General features: G+C 39.7%; 1 protein-coding gene across 4 annotated transcripts in view; it reads right to left on the bottom strand.

Annotated features, from left to right (window-relative positions):
• Positions 1-17,831, bottom strand: part of Asxl1 (ASXL transcriptional regulator 1) — a 64,967-nt gene that overhangs the window by 14,545 nt on the left and 32,591 nt on the right. The gene's annotated exons all lie outside the window — the stretch shown is intronic.

The following is a 17,831-nucleotide window of genomic DNA, read 5'->3' on the forward strand; positions in this document are numbered from 1 at the left end:
AAAAAGTTTATGAGCCAGGTGGTGGTGGTGCACGCCTTTAATCCCAGCATTTGGGAGACAGAGGCAGGCAGATCTCTGTGAGATCGAGGCCAGCCTGGTCTATAGAGCTAGTTCCAGGACAGGCTCCAAAAGCTACACAGAGAAACCCTGTCTCAAAAACCCAAAAAGGAAAAAAAAAAAAGCTATGCATTTTATTTATGTCTATCTGCATGTACATCTGCATACCAAAAGAAGGCATGAGGTGGCATGGGTCTACAATTACCTACTGTTGTGAGTTGACATGTGGTTGCTGGGAATTAAATTTAGGACCTCTAGAAGAGAAGTCAGTGCTCTTAACCACTGAGCCATATTTCTAGGCCCAGAATGTTCCTTTTTAATCTTAAAGAAGAAAACAAAAGTTCACTGGCCAGCATAAACACTCCCAACAGTACTCACTGTATGAGCTCCAGCCCCCCCCAGTCACAAAGAGTTGTTGTTGCCATACTATGAACAGGGCAGTACTTCATGGCTTTAATTTTGATCTTCATGAGAACTAAAGATGTTTGTACCAACCTCCCAACTGCTGCAGATGGAACCCAGATCTCAAGAATGTTCGGCAAGCAGCACTCCACCACTGGCCAACATCCCAGCATTGCTGGGCACTATTTTTTTTAATGTCCGCATTAGTTATACCCTGTCTTCCTATTTAGAAGATGAAATTTGTAGAGAGTTTGTTAAAGAATACTACAAACATCTCCAATGCAGTTTTTTTCCTCACCTATTATTTATCTAAATATTATTTTATACAAATTCTCTATTATGTTTTAATTTATTGGTGGGGGCACATACATGTGGGGTTAAAGACAACTTTCAGGGTCAGCTCTCTCCTCCCACTGTGTAGGTTCTGGGATCAAACTCAGGCCATCATGTTTAGCAATACAAGCCTTTGATCAGGCTCCATAGATGCTTAAAATGTTTAAGCATCAACTAAGGTAAAAAGATTGTAGGTTGAAAGCCTGTCTGGGTTACATAGCCAACTCCAAGTCAGACAATGAGATCCTGCCAATAAATAACTGTAGTAAAAACAACTGAACAAAAAAGGGAAAAAAGAACCATCAGCAATAACCATAAATATGCTTCCACATGTGAAATATTTAAAAAAGATAAGCAAGGTCTGGGTAGATGGCCCAGCAGTCAAGAGCATGTATACTGTTCTTCTGAAGACCCAAGTTCAATTCTCAGCACATCAAACGTCTCACAACTGCCTGATTCTCCATGACACCTGTAGCCTCTGTGGGCACCTGGACATATTTAAGAAAATAGACTTAGGAAGGATTTCCTTTGTTCATGAATCTGATAAACCTTTGTTCAGCAAGAAGCAAGTACTCTCAGAAGGTTAATCCAATTTTGCTTACTACAAGGAATTAATCTCAAAGAAATTAAAGACCCTTCAACAGTACACTTCAGTTCCTAACCAGTGCATAAAAAGGAGAAACAAGATTAGAAGAGACAAGCACAATTCAGCTTCAACAGTGTACATCTATCCACACTGAGGATTCAAGAGACTCGGGTCTACTGAGGAGAACCAATCATACTGTGAGGGTCAAGACCACATGCAAAAATCAAGCAACATAGCTGGGAATATAACTCAGTTTGTAAGAGTGCTTGCCTAACAACCATGAATCCCTACAATCTGAACACTTGGGAGATGGAGTCAGGAGGATCAGGAGTTCAAGATCACACTGATAATACTGAGTATCAGTATAGCCTAAGGTAATTGTTTGAGACCCCTCATTCATAAATATTCTCCTAAAGAAAACAAACAAGAAGCAGCTCAGGTAGGGGAAATACTTGAGGGGCTAGCCTGGGTCCTCAAGGTCCAGGCTACCTGAAGGCATCGACAGGTTGCCCCAGTGCCCTCAGGGTGGGTACCATTATGAAGAGCAAGTATGTGGTGAACTAGGAGAGAAGGGGAGGTGGAATGGTGTGTGCTGTGTTAAGAGGCAGTTCTGAAGAAGCAAGAGCAGTGAGGGATGGGCTGATGTTGGCGGCCTGCTTGCCACCTGGACCCAGTGTGATGTCGGTCCTACTGCAGCCGGGGTTTGTACTGATGTTCATGAACCATGCTGCCACCAAGGCCATGGGGATGCCCGGGGTCTGGGCTGCCACCTGTGGCCATTTTGGTGTCTGAGGGTCACGCTGCAGCCAGGGCCATACAGAACTGAATGCCTGCACTATCATAAGTGCCATGGTTATGTCTGGGCCTGAGCTTCAGCTGGGAGTCATGTCTGGGCCCATGGTCCTACTGAAGCCAGGGTCTGTGCTGATGTCTGTGGCTCCTGATACCACTGAAGGCCATGACAATGCCAGGGGATTGGGCTGCTACCTGGGTCCATGCCAAACTGAGTGGCTTGTGGCACGGTGACATCTGAGCCTGGGCTGCTGCTGAGGACCATGTCTAGGTCCATAGCCCTACCACAACCAGGGTAGTGATGCCAGTGGTCTGTGGTGCCACCAAATGCCACATGGATACCTGGGGGTCTAGGCCATAACCTGTGGTCCTGATGACACTAGAGGGACGGCCATGCTGCCACTGAAGCCACACCAATCTGAGTGACTTGTGTCAACACCTGGGGTCACAGTGCTGTCTTGGCCAGGGTCTATGTTGATATAGTAGCTACTAATAATGTCGAAGTTGTGCCAATGCTGGGGTCTGGGCCACCACCTGGGACCGTGCCAATCTGAGAGGCCTGTGCTTCCACTTGGGGGCCATGGTAACATCTGAATCCAGACAGTCGATGAAGACATCTGTGTCCGAGGTCCTACCACAACCAGAATCTGTGATCCTAAAACAATCAGGTTCCAAGGCCTGTGATGTCACATGTCTAGGTTGCATCCTGTGACATGTTGGTATCTGAAGACCGTATCACTGCCACATTGGGCCATGTCTGAGTCCATGACCCAGCAGCAGCAAGGCTCTGAACTGATATCCCTGGCTCCTATTACCAAAAAGCGCTGTGTGGATGCCTGGGGTCTGGATAGCCACCAGAGAGCATGTTGGTGTCTGAGGGCTGCCTTGCTGCCTCCAGGGCCATATTGATATGAGTGGCTTGTGCTGCCACTGGGGCCATGGTAACACCCAGGTCCAAGCTTCTGCCCAGGGCCATGTCTGGGTCCGTAATCCTGAGGTAGCTAGGGTGTGATGATGTCCACGGTCCGTGTTGCCAAGGTGTCATAGGAGCCATGCCTGTTTAAATCTGAGGGCCACGCCAAGCTGGCCCAACCCATCACTAGCCCTGCCCTTAGCTGGGCATTGCAAATGTAGAGCCACACCCCACCCTTGGCATTTTTGAATAGATGGCCCCTTACCAGGAGTGTGGGAGAGCTGGCTCTGCCACTTACCTGAGGGGGTCAGTCCCAGTGGGCTATTTTCAAGGTAGTAATGGATTTTAAGGAACCTCTCAACATAGTTACTGATTTGCAATGTGCATAAGCAGTTGCTTTGCATATTAAAACCACTGAATTTATACCAGATGGTACAAACTTGACTTTATTATTTATTCAGTTACAAGAAATAATCAGGAAGAGGAATCATTCCACACACATAACACATATCTGATCCCATATTGGCATGCCGGGTTCTCTAGCACAAGCTAATGCAGAAATTGATCAATTATCAGTTGGAAATGTGCTGAAGGTCTCAGAATTTCACAAAAAAATATCATGTCAATAGCAAAAGTTTAAAAAAAGACTTTTCCAACATGTAGCAAAAAGCCAAGGAAATTATACGGTAATGTCCTATTTGTTCTTTATATAACCAAACACCATTACCTGCAGGAAGAAGCCCAAAGGGTACTCAAAGGAATGAAATCTGGCAGATGGATGTGTTCCACTTTGTAGAATTTGGAAAACTAAAATATTTATACCACACCATTGATACCTAATCAGGTTTTAAACAGGCAACTGCTTTGAGTTTGGAAAAGGTTGATTTGGTAATCACATTTACTAGACGTTAGGGCCAATCATGGGTATACCTGTACAAATATAGACAGAATGCTCCAGCATATGTCTCTAAAAAAATTAAAAAAATAAAATTTTTTGCTTATTATAATTTAAGGCATATTACAGTTATACCACACAATAAATACTACAGGGCAGACAGTTAAAGAAAGATCATTATTATTTTTTTTTTTTTTGGATTTTTCGAGACAGGGTTTCTCTGTAGTTTTTGGTGCCTGTCCTGGAACTAGCTCTTGTAGACCAGGCTGGCCTTGAACTCACAGGGATTCGCCTGCCTCTGCCTCCCGAGTGCTGGGATTAAAGGCGTGCGCCACCACCGCCCGGCAAGAAAGATCATTATTGAACTCTAAAGGATATATCAAACAGACAGAAAGGAAAGATAAATACCCCCAGAAATAGATTGCATAATGTTTTAATAATTTTGAATTTTCTAAATGCTAATGAGAAATGAACAACAGCTGGAGAGAGACACTGGATAGTAAAACAAACTATAGAATTAAATCAGCCAGTATACTTTAAAGATGTGTTGATCTCAATATGGAAACCAGGACATGTTTTACACTGGGGAAATTATTTTGCTTTTGTTTCCACAGGAGAAGAAAAGCTATGGATACCATCAAAATTAGTAAGAGATTAGATTTGAACAAATAACACCCCTTGATTAGAAGACACAATAGTTAACCAAACAATATGGTCCTTCAATCTAAACTAACTTTAAAACTAACAAATGTTTTTCATTTGATCAGATACAACTTGCCAAAGGGGAATCTCCCCAAAATTAGGATTGGGGAAGGGTTTTTGTTTTTGTCTTTTCAGGAGAATAAAAGCATCCACCTAAAGAATTTGAAGGTCACTGAAGAAAAAAGACAAACCATTCAAAGGAAAGTCCCAAGAAAAAAAGAATAAATTGGTCTATGGGTACTATCACATTTCCAACAGGATAAAAGTTTCATAATTATTCCCAAATGTTTGTTTCTGTTGTAACGCAAATGGTCTTTTTGTAGTCCCAGTCCAATTAAAAATTAAAGATAGCTTTGGAGTTGGAATGTGGCTCTCTACAAAACCCAAGCATGCTTCTTAGAGTAAAATTCATAATCTCTGTCTCATGTCAGAAGAGCTACCTGATATAGGACAGAAGAAAAACAAAATTAAAGAACAATTTTATTGCCACTAATCTCATAATCCTTTGGTTCTATTTTGAGTTTCTGAAACTTTTCCTTAACCTCTCCGAGATCTGCTGCACATGACATTTAAAATATTTTAAATTTTCTGCAGTAAACCAAAACCATGCCTAACAGCGACATCTGAAGTCTCTAAAAGGAGGATGGGGCCCCACAACGATGATTCCACCAGGACTATGTTAACATCTCTAAACTGAAAAGCACCATCTAAAGACTGGCTTTGGACTACAAACTGCTCCGGACATTTCGAGGTGGCTAGCTGAGATGATCCAGCCTTATAGACTACTCTAGCCAGGACTTGCGTCATTTCTTTCCCATTACGTAGACTGGACTGGACAACAAATGATAACAGCTACCTTCTCCCAGGACTTCACAATTAACTCAAATTTATCTTTTCTGGGTCCCCTAAAAATGTCATTGCCCCCAGACAGGAGAAAGTAAATTTATGAACATGATACGCACTTCCCAAGAGGTGGGATGTGTAGTTTTTGGTTGTTCAATGGATTATGGATATTTGTCATTGTTTGGGGGGGGGTTGGTTACAAGTTGTTATTGGTCAGGAAGAAAAGTTGAACAAAGAGATTAGATTCAGAGTTCTTGTTTTGAAAAAAAAAAAACAAGAAGCAAAGGAGGCGGGAAGGGGGGATATAGGTATGATAGGCTATAAGGGTAGATTACTGAACCTACTCTGAAAAGAAATAACGGAAGATATAAAAATAAAATTAAAAGGTAGATTATTGAAGCTACTTTTAAAACAAAAACAAAAACACTACTAGTTTCAAATATTTTACACTGGCTTGGATTTTTTTTGTATATTGATACAGAGTTGAGATTATTTTTGTTAGAACATACTGTACATACATTTCTAATCTTGTTCAAAGTATGGTATCTATGCAAGTCATTTAACAATGAATGCAAATTTCTAGGTCTTGAAAGTTATTATGACCACCTGTTTAGGATCATAAGGAAATGCAGGTTAATAATTAGTCACCTATTACAATTGAACTTGTAGTCATATTAGGTACGTTTTCAAGGTCAAACATATATTTTAGACAAACAGGTCATCTTCAAACAGTTCAGAGACCTACAGAATATGGCATTTAAAATGTTTTAATAACATAGGTTCTTTTCTTTCTTTTTTATGACAAGGAGACATGTCTGTGCCTGGCAGCACCAATCTACTTCAAAGAAGATGAGGGGCATCGAAGTAACATCACATGCAGTTTATTTTCTTTGTGGCAAAAGTGAGCCACTGGGTAAGAAAGTGCTCTTGTCTCAACTGCTGACATTATGAGGTACAAACTAGACAAGCAGGACACAAAAGAACTTTGCTAAGACAAGGTAGGACAGCCCTTCAGAATATACTACTTCACAGAAAAGTCTGTTAGATATGATAGGCCTATAGGCCGAAGATGGATGCCCCAAAGTTGCAGAGGACCCTTGGGTGACTTTCCAGGCAGCCAGCTGTTTGTCATTTCTCACAGCTTTGGGAAGTTGTTTGCTTGCACTTCTTGCTTACTCAGATAATATTACTGACTTATAGAGACAATGGAGCTGAAAACTTTATAGTTATAGATTTCCTTGTTAACAGATTCAGAAAAGAAATTCACTAAAGATTGTTAAAGTATATAAGGTTAAGAGACATTAACAGTTTTGGTAATGAAAGTTAGAACAGGAAATGAATTAGGTACAACTTTTGAACTCACCAAGATAGAATAGATATTGAGTATTTTCTCTAAATCTGTCAATTGTTAATGAACTAAACATTGTTGGTATGTTTATTGCCCGTATATAATGTATATAATTACTGTACTTATTGTATAATTTTTCTTATATTAGTTATAACTTTTTAAATTTTTAGACAAAAAGGGAAATGTGGTGATGTCTTGTCTGTACAAATAAATGCTGCCTGAAGATCAATGGGTGGAGCTAGTCACTAACTAACCACAGAGGGTTGGAGGTCTGAACAAGACATACAGGAAATAATATGGTTGGGAATTAAAACTAAAGAAAATTTCATATGTGCTTAAAACTTCATTTTTTACTTTGTTTTAGATTTATTTTATTCTATGCACAAGTGTTTTGCCTGCATGTTTGCTTGCAGACCACAGAGTTCAGAAGAGAGCATAGGATCCCCTGGTACTGGAGTTGTAGACAGTTATGACTGCTTTGTCACCAATACACGTAAGATAAAAATAAATAGTTCTTTAATTTTTAAGTATTATTTATTTTTATTTCATGTGCACTGGTGTTTTGCCTGCACGTACATCTTTGTAAGTGTATCAGACAGTCCTGAGCTGCCAGGGGCCAGGACTCAAACTCAGGTCCTCAGTACGTGTAACAAATGTTCTTAACCTCTGACCTATCTTACCAGCCCCGAAACTTCATTATTTGACTTTAAAGAATTTTTATATCACTTAATGTGTCTGGGTATTTTGTTTGTACGTATGTCTGTGCCTACTGAGATCAAGAGGACATCAGATTCCCTGGGGCTAGAGTTATAGATAAGTTGTGAGCTGCCATGTGGGTGCTGGGAACTGAACTGAGTCCTTGGGGAGTGCAGTCAGTGATCTTCACCACTGACTCATCTCTTCAGCCAAGATTTCATCATTTCTCTGAAACTTAATATAAAATAGTTCTACTGAGTTTGAAATTTATTTCAACATTACAGCTGTCCAAGAAGTAAAGGAAATGGTATTATGTTTAAAGTGAGCACACTCTTGCAATAGAGTTTAAAGAGACAAACTGTGTGAATTCTCATTAGTGACCAAAATATAGAAACCGTCTAGACTCTGAAACATCTAGACTCATCTGAAGTCTAGATGTACTTTTGAATGTATAATTTCTTGATTTTAGAACGGTAACAATAGTATTATTAGCACCACCTGTAACATAATCAAACACATTTTAGAATTTTTAAGTAAAATGTGTACACATACCAAGTAAAATAAACATCCTAAGAGGAGGGCCTGGGAGATGACTCAGCATTCTGTCAAGCCTAATGATATGTTTAACTGAAGGATGCTGTCTTCTGAAACTGACAGACACCCATTTCTCAAAATATTTGAAAGAGGATGGACAAAGAGGCATACACCTGTAATCACGGCACGTGAAAAGCTGAGGCAGGAGGATAACTGTGACTTCCAGGTCACCAAGAATACCAGGGCTATCAACAACAGTAACAATTTTTAATTTACAAAGATTTTATAACCCCACTTTTCTCAACAATTATAAAATGTGAAGAAAATTTAATGAACTATTTCATCAAAGCCCAGACTCTACAAGTAGTGGCACTCTGTTTCAGCCACAATGTGAAACAATTAGGCAGTATATTTTAGTAAAGAAACTCATATATAAAGAATATAAGAAAAATGATTGTTTTGCAAAAACAGTTAATTATTTTCATAAATATATATATTAAAAATAAATTTAGGGGTTGGAGAGATGTCGCAGCAGTTAAGAGTACTTCCAGACAAGCAGGGTTCAATTCCCAGCATCCATATGGCAGCTAAGGACCGTCTGCAACTCTAGTCCCAAGAAATCTGACACACTTACAAAGACATAAATGCAGGCAAAACACCAATGCACATGAAATAATAAAAATTAAGGAACCATTATTTTTATCTTATATACATGTTTTGATACCATGTATATCACGTGCTTGCAATGTCCTCAAAGGCCAGAAGAGGGCATCAGATCCCTCTTATAAGGGATTGTGAATTATAAGGGGTTGTGAGCTGTCAAGTAGGTGCTGGGAACCCAACTTGAATCCTCTTCTAGAGCAGCCAGTCCTCTTTATTGCTGAGCCCCTCTACAGATCCAACCAGTTTTTAATAGTGAAAAACTGGAAGCATCCTGAAAAGACTTAATAATTTATACTGGAAATAAAATGAAGTTAAGACTGATATGATATATACTATTAAACAACAGTTAAGGAGTAAAAACACATTTACAGCAATAAAATAGTACACATTTTTTTCATGGCCACATATAGGAAGAAACTTCCATGGCTTACAGGGTAGGTGGGAGGAATAGAGGTGTAGAAGTCAAGGTCATGCCCCATCACCTCTGCAGGAAGGCTTTAACTCCTTTAACACAACAACCAAATACATACCTCTTTTCATCCCTTGCAGCATCAAAAGAATGGATACAAAAGAATAATAAAGGTGCAACTGCACAAAGAGAAGGGGAGGTACTAAAGGATATGAACAGAATCTAGAAGGCAGCTGGGAAGAAGGTAAATGACTCAGCAGGGAAGAAAAGTCAAAATCTAATGTTACAGAGGAAAGGTCACTAAGAATAAGGCAGATGAAGTACAAAAATCCAAGTACACAGGAATGGGGAAGTATCACGAACCACGGCAGACAGAAGTGAAACATGGGGTTGCCAACAGGAGAACTTGCTATTATTCTAGACAAGCAGATTCCTCAGGTCACCTCCCTTCGTTAAAGCACTATTCTCACAGCCCTGCAAAAACTACAGTATTTATGTGTGGTGCTATTTTATTTGTGCTGTAACAGATAAAGCTTATCTGAAGATCAGAGTACAGAGCTAGCCAGGCAGTGGTGACACACACCTTTAATCCCAGCACTCCAGACAGAGGCAGACAGATCTCTGTGAGTTCAAGGCCACCCCCTGGGCTACACAAGACTGAATCAGTCTAAAGGAGAAACAGAGTCAGGAGTGGTGGCTCACACCTTTAACCCCAGCATTTGGGATAACATGCCTTTAATCCCAACACTAGGGAGTTGGAGGCAGGAGCTCAGATCATTCAGTCTAAGAATTCCTACAGACAGGATTGTCCATTCAGTCTGAGGATTTTGGCAGAAGTAAGAACTAGTGGCTGGCTGTTCTGTTTCTCTGATCTTTCAACATTTACCCATTTCAACATTTACATTTTTTTGAAAATTATTAAAACCAATTAGAATTTGTGCTACATTTACATTCTAGTCAGGCTGAATCCAAGAAATTCTGAAAGAGAAGACAATAAATAGGCACAGAGCAAGGGGAATGGGGAGTGAGATGCTACACTCTAAATAAGAACAAAGACAATATACAAAATAGCTATGCTTTCTGAGGGGCTTTCCAAGATCCCCCAAACCACCTCACCTGCTCTTTAGCTGACTGGCAAGCATTCAAAGGACTGCCAGGTCTAGTGGCCTAACCCTGTATTTCCAGCTAATATGGAAGCTGAAGCAGGAGGGTTCTGAGGCTCAAGGTTCAATGTGCAGTACCAGAAACAGAGGGATAGGAAGAGAAACAGCAAGACAGGTACCAAATGTTCCTCCTCTTGAAAAGTGAACTTAACACACCTTCAAGCAGATAACTGAGGAGACCCCCAAACTATGTGGGTTTCCATTTCTTTATCCGGGCCACTTGGTGCTCACAGCAGAGAACCCGACAGTTCTCTCAATATGAAGGACTCACCAAGGACTGGCAGATGTTTAACCACAGCTGACAGATGAAAGATGTCCAAAATTAAACAAACAAAAGTAGATACTGAAAGGAAGAAGATAAATGTCAAAGTAAACAATCTCTAAGAGCCCCAACAAGCACAGGGTGCTTTTGAAAAACTCATAAAGAAGCATAAGCAAACACACCCTGTTGGGATCTAGAAGTAGGTTATCAGAAACAGCGTATTGTCTCTCAGAGAAATCACTAAAAAGATGATCCAGTGATTTAAAGTACTTAATCGTAGAAGGATCTGGGGTTCATCCCTAGTATTCACATGGCACGTCACAACTGTACCTAACTCCAGTTTTAGGATGCACATGATACACAGACATACATGTGAGCAAAACGTTCATTCACATAAAATAAGCAAATCTAAAAACATAAAATTAAAAATAATTGACTAAACAGGCGCTGGTTAAGGTAATCATATATTAAATAGAAGGCCAAGAAAGAAAGAACAAAGAAATTGTACTCAAGGCTTAGTAGTGTGTAGACTGCTGCCAAGCCTGACAACCCGAGTTTAATTTCTGGGACCCAATGGTAGAAGGAGAGAAAGGACTACCATAAGCTGTCCCCTGACCTTCATGGACATGCATGTACATAATAGACAAATAAAGCAAAACAAAAACCCAAAATTGTACTCAAATGAAAAGACCCAAGTTTCAAGGTTTTATAATTATGACAAGAGGCTCACTCTAATGAATAAAAGATCCATCTCATATCATTTTGTGCAATTTCAAAATATAGAGAACACATCAATCATATATAGGCAGAACATCATATCTCTCAAAAGTAGTTCTGGAGAATGAGGTAAGTAAGAGTAAAATCAGATGGCTCAGTGGCTAAGTGCATATTGTTCTTGCAGAAGACCAGAGTTCTGCTCCTAGAATTCAAGCAAGGTAGCTTACAACTGCCCTAACTTCATCTCCAGGGATCGGATTCTTTTGGTTCCTGTTAGTATGCACACTCATGTACACAGATCCATAATTAAAAATAAAATTCTTCTTTTTATTAAAAAAAAAAAAAGCAAGTCTGGCAGTGGTGGTGCACGCCTTTAATCCCAGCACTCAGAAGGCACAGAGGCAGGCAGATTTCTGTGAATTCAAGGTCAGCCTGGTCTACAGAATGAGTTCCCTGACAGTCAGTGCTGCACAAGAAACCCTACCTCAAAACAAAACAAACGAATAAAAACAAAGGTAAAATCTTAAGCCTCGGTCCCAAACTACTAACACAATATAGAAAAAAATGTGTAATATCTCAACTTACTTCCCACATACCAGTCTCTCAAAGGGTAACTCTATTCAAATGTGCTCTGCATAAATAAATTGCACAGAGAATGTGCACTCAAATTACAACAGAGTCTCATGAGATCTAGGAGAGTCAAGAAGAAAAGTGAAGAGAATTTCCAAGATGTAGACAAAGGAAGCCCTGGCTACTCTCCTAGAGGACCCAGATTTGATTCCCAACACCCATATGGCAGCTCACAACTGTCTTTAACTCCAGTTCCAGGTGATATGATGCCCTCTTTTGGTATCCACAGGCACCAGGCATATAAAGCAATACAAATATGTGCAGACAAAACATTCATACACATAAAATAATAAAAGTCTAATACTTGGGTCAGACCAAACCCACAGTCTAGGCACACAGGGATGGCTGCCTAGTCTTACAAAAGCTACATACTGGAAACAAGGGGAAGGAGAGAAAGAGGAGAAGGAGAGAGTCAGTATGACAGCTACATCCAAAGAAATTTACAGCTGCTGGAAACACTGGGCTTCAGCTCTTCTCTATAACCTATATTTTTTATTCCCTATCTTTGATACAATATTTTTAAGTAGAAGAACATTAGATAATTACAAGAGTCAAAGCCATAACCAAGGCTATATTTACAAGTGTCTCTGGTTCTTTTCCTCCTTCACTATCTCACTCCAACTCTTCATTCTGACCCATCCCCTCTCAGGCAGCCTACCATACTGCTTTCTTTTTCTTGTACTTCTTTCTACATAGATAATATACCCATCTATTTTATCTTCCCTTTATTCTTAGAGACACATTCCCCAAAATGCCTACTACAGATAATGTTCTGTACTTTGCTTTTAAAAAATAATCCACCCTAGGAATTATGATTTCATCAGCAGAGCCTAATTTTCTTCTCAGTTGCATAATATTCCACAGTGTGAATGATCACATTTCTGTAACTACTTTCCATATAATGCCATTTAAATGACCATTAATGTTTTGCAAGTAGAAACACTACTGCTCTTACCCAGCTCAGTGGGTAAGAGCACTTGTATGAGCATGGTGACTGAGTTCAAACCCCACATATGCATCTGTAAACCAGGCACTGGGAGAGAGGGCAGAGAATGAATTGCTGGAGTTTGCTGGCCTCCCAGCTCAGTTAAAGACCCTGTCTCAAGGGTTAAACAGAAACTAAGAAGCCATCCAACTTCTTCCTGAGAGTCACAGACTGAACATAATCTCAGTCAAACTCTCTTGTAGCACAATACTCAGAGTGTATGAGTATATATAAATTTCAATTCCACAAAAAAAGATAAATCAATTTTTAAATTAAGAACACTTCCTATTTTCTTCTCTAAACTGGTCCTCACTTCTACTAGGTGACATAGAGCAAGGGTGTGTGTGAATGTGACATCATGCAGAAGTCAAGAGCCCAAGAAGGAGGAAATGCTTAAACAAGTGTCTCAAGGCAATCACTTACACTGGAGGTCAGAACAAGTGAGGTGACTACCCATGAGAGAAGAGGGGGACACTGAAGAATGGTGGGCAGTTATAGTTACAGAGGGTGGGGAGAGACTAAACAACAAACATACTCATGTTTTGTTCCTTTCTTTTACATCATGTATGTGTATATGCACACAAGTGGATACAACAGTTGTTATCCACTGTTTAATTTCCCTCTCCCTCCCTTCAGCCACCCCAGATCCCACGAAGGGTGTGTGCACACTTGCACACACCATGAAACATGTAGAAATCATAGGACATTTGGTAGTTCTCTCATTCTGCCTTTATAAGGGTCCAGAAATAGATCTCAAGGCATCAGGTTTGTGTAGCCTATGTATAGCGAGTGTCATCTAACTGGCACCTTTTATTTATTTATTTTGTGGTTGGGGGAGACTGGCTCTCTCACCAAATCTGGATAGGCTGGCTAGGCAGGTGGTCAGCAAGCTCCAAGGACTCACCAGTCTCAGCCTCCTAGTGCTGAAATTATAAGTAGGCACCGCCACACCCAGCTTTTTATGTGGGTTAAGTTTCTTAATTTTTTAATAACTATCATAACATTACAATATTTACAGGCAATGTATCAAATGTAATGAATGTTGCAACCAGTTTTTAAAGCCCCCTCAGGAATGTACATGTGATCGATATTATACTGCATTAATCAACTGCTGCATTTTTTTTTTTGCAAATTATGACTATGACAGTTCTCAAAAAGAGGCTTGGCCACACATGAAGTGCCACAATGCCTTTAACCACATCAGCATTATTTTCTAGAAACCAGATAGATCTTGGCTTGCCATAAGTTCAAGGCTGCCAATTACCATAGAATTTCAAAGAGACCATGAAGAAGAGTTCTGTCAGCCCTCACCTTTGTGCTTGTTTTCTAAATCTAGAGAACTGCTAGTAAAAAGTATAGACAGGTGGTGATGGCACACGCCTTTAATCACAGCACTCAAGAGGCAGAGGTGAGTGAATCTTTATAAATTCAATGACAGCCTCCTCAAACACAGTAAGTTCCAGAACAGCCAGAGCTATACAGAGAAACCATGTCTCAATGAGAAAAAAAAAAAAACACCCTCTCCAAAAAAATACCAGAATACCCTGTAGTATTCCATCTTCCAGGTTTTTCTGTAAATCACTTAATATATGAGATAGAATATAAGAATTATAAGAATTCTTATATAAGAAATCAATAATTTTCCACTCTAATATGACTTAGCAACTCCTCTCAGTAAGAGAAATAGCTTGTTGCTCCTAGGAGCTGATGTAACCAACAGACTGATCTCTCTCCACTCCCTCACCTCCACAGAGAGAATTAAAGTGATCAGACCACCAAATATGGGGAACCAAAACAGTCCTTAGCTGTAAACTATGCTGTGTAACACAGAAGCTTAAGAAGCACTTACACAGTGGGGCTTGCTCCCTTGCTGCTGCTCCTGGGAACCTCGTTACTCATGTAGTAGACTCCCAGTAGCTCAAGAGGGTCATCCTAGACTATCTGCTGTATTGGTTTCATTTTGCTGCATGGCACCATTACCGCAGACTCAGTGACCTAAACAACATGCATTTATTACCTCAGATTTCTTGGAGGTAAGAATTTTAGGCACAAGCATGGCTGAACCTACTGCCTTGGGGTTCACTGAGTTTGAATCAGGGTGTCAGTTGGGCTCACTTCCTTTCTGGAGCTCAGGGCCTCTTGTAAATGTCCATAATTACTGTAGAAAACTATTTCTATTTCTATTACAGGCTCTCAGCATGAACTTGGCATTCTGCTCCCAGTGTTGAAGTTCTTGCCACTTGGCCACACATGCCAACATGCGCTTCAGCAGACTTGTTCATATATCTTCCATCTCTGAACATGAGACCCACATCTAACTGACTCAGGCCTACCCAAGGAATAACACCTTTGGGTTAAAGTCAACAGAATCTAAAAAAATCTTAAGGGTTATCAGAGATCATCTGAGAGATGTTTCTGACACATCCAGCTAACCTAAGTCTGTGCTGACAGGGATCCAGACCAAGCAACCAAAGCACTGTAAGTAAAGCAACACGTTGTTCTAAGGCATCAAGTTGTGGAATGGTTTGCTGCATACCTAATACTAAGAATGAAATGTGGTGGCTTGTGCCTGTAGTTCCATCACTGGAGAAGCTGAGGCAGGAAGATACCCAAATTTCTCTGTGGCCTCCACAAGCACACAAGTGTACCTGCACACTTTTGGGCAAACACACAACATAGAATGTGAATGGGTTATCAAATTTAATACTACTGATAAAAAAAAAAACAACTATCAGTAGAACATCCCAAAACAGACGGGAAAGTTTAAAACAAAGTTACAGGAGACCAAGGAATTGTGGAACAATTTCAAGCTATCAACATATATGTAATTTCTTTAAATAGAGCATGAGTGGAGATACAGAAGAAAATTATCTCAAGAAATAATGACTGAATATTTATCAAGTGCAATCCAAGAAGGTAAAGAAAATCTAGCACAAGAAACTGGAAGCAAACTACACTAAACTGCACCACAATCAGAATGCAAAAATGCAGTTTAAAGAAATCTTGTGGGGTGGGGTGAAATAGTTAAGCCTCCATAAAAAGGCATCTGCCATCATGCATAACAGCCTGAGCTCATCCTGGAACTCACACATTATTGAAAACCAAACCTCTCGAGCTGTTCTCTAACCTACACAAATGCAAGTGGAATGCAAGTGTCAGTCACACATACATTTTAAAATTTTGTTATTTTATCTGTATGTATGAGTGTTTTATCTCCATGTATGTCTTTGCCCTATGTGTATACCCGGAGGTACAGATAGAAGGACCAGAAACCCAAGGTCATCTTCAGTTACAAAGTGAGTTCCAGGTCAGCTTGGGTTACAGGAGAGTTTATCTCATAATTAAATAAACAAGCAAATAAATTAAATAGATAAAGCTAGATAGATAAATGGCTCACTCCAAGCTCAGATCGCTCTACTAGTGAATTCTTCCAAACATTGAAGGAGGAAATACTTTCCAGTTCTTCAGTAAGAATAGTATGGTTTGGACTGGAGAGCTGGCTCAGAGGTTAACAGCACTGACTGTTCTCCCAGAGGTCCTGAGTTCAATTCCCAGCAAACACATGGTGGCTCACAACCATCTGTAATGAGATCTGGTGCCCTCTTCTGGCCTGCAGGTAGACATGCATACAGAACTGTATGATAAATAAACAAACAAATAAATAAAATATTTTTTAAAAAAATAGTATGGTATTAATTACCCTTATCTGAAAAATCAGACAAATATATCACAAGATCTATAGACCAATATATCTCTTAAGATGGACACAGAAATTGTTCAGATTTTGGCAACTCAAATCCAATAATATACAAAAGGAAAAGAGATCACCATCAAGCGAATTCTATCATGGAAAAAAGAGACATTCAGACAAATTTTTAAAAACCATCATGTATCTCAGAAAATGCAGAAGCATATATTTAAAAAATTTCAGCATTCAGTCTTAGTAAGAGCTGAGTGTTAATTGATTAAAGTGGGTAAATGGGCTAAGTCTGTTTTGTACCATTTAATATATAGATGCAACTTTTCTGTAAGTTTAGAATTATTTCTAAATTAAAAGTCTTTTTTAAAAAAGTGACAATACATGGAAAGCTGAGTTCAATTCTGGTAATAACTCAGTTAATTGTTAGCTACAGTAATTACCACTTTACAGACAGAGGTTCAGAGACAAGTAATTCATGTGAAGACTCATTCTGTCAGTTTTCCCTTTTCTTTTCTTCCCGAGACAAGATTTCTTTGTGTAGTCTTGGTTGTCCTGAAACTAGTTCTGTAGAGCAGGCTGTTCTCAAACTCAGAGATCCACCTGCCTCTGCCTTCCTGCTGGAATTAAAGGTGTGCGCCACCACATCATTCTATCAGTTTTTGATTAAACCAAGTCTCTAAAGCCACTGTGGACGTAACTTCAGAACAGTTCCATTTATAACAGAACCAAAACGGCAAACAGAATTCTGAGTCTCTTTCAAGTGTTGTCAAAAGAAAATTACCCACGCCACCCCCTGACAAAAAATACACAAAGGACAGGCACTGGTTCAATAAGGGTGATGGCTACCAAGCCTGAGGACCTAAGTTCAACACTGAGTCCCATGGGATGGAAGGAAAGAATTGATTTCCATAAACTTTCCTGATTACCATATGTGATACATACCAAGAAGTAAACAGATATAACTTTTTAAAAAGTCATAAACAGTATGATTTGTAAAATTCTCACCAAAATATTATAGTGAAAGTGGGCATAGTAATCACCATTCAGGAGGCTGAAACAGAAGGACCATGAGTTAATCACCTTAGCAAAATCAAAAAAGAAAAAAAAGGGGAAGGGATTAATACAATGAACCTTAGTTTGAACAAAGTAGACAAAGCAGAGAGGCACATACAAAAGAACTATTAGAAACAGATTCTGATCT

This window comes from Myodes glareolus, chromosome 10, assembly GCF_982192425.1.
Source record: "Myodes glareolus chromosome 10, mMyoGla1.1, whole genome shotgun sequence".
In the NCBI taxonomy this organism is placed as follows: Eukaryota; Metazoa; Chordata; class Mammalia; order Rodentia; family Cricetidae; genus Myodes; species Myodes glareolus.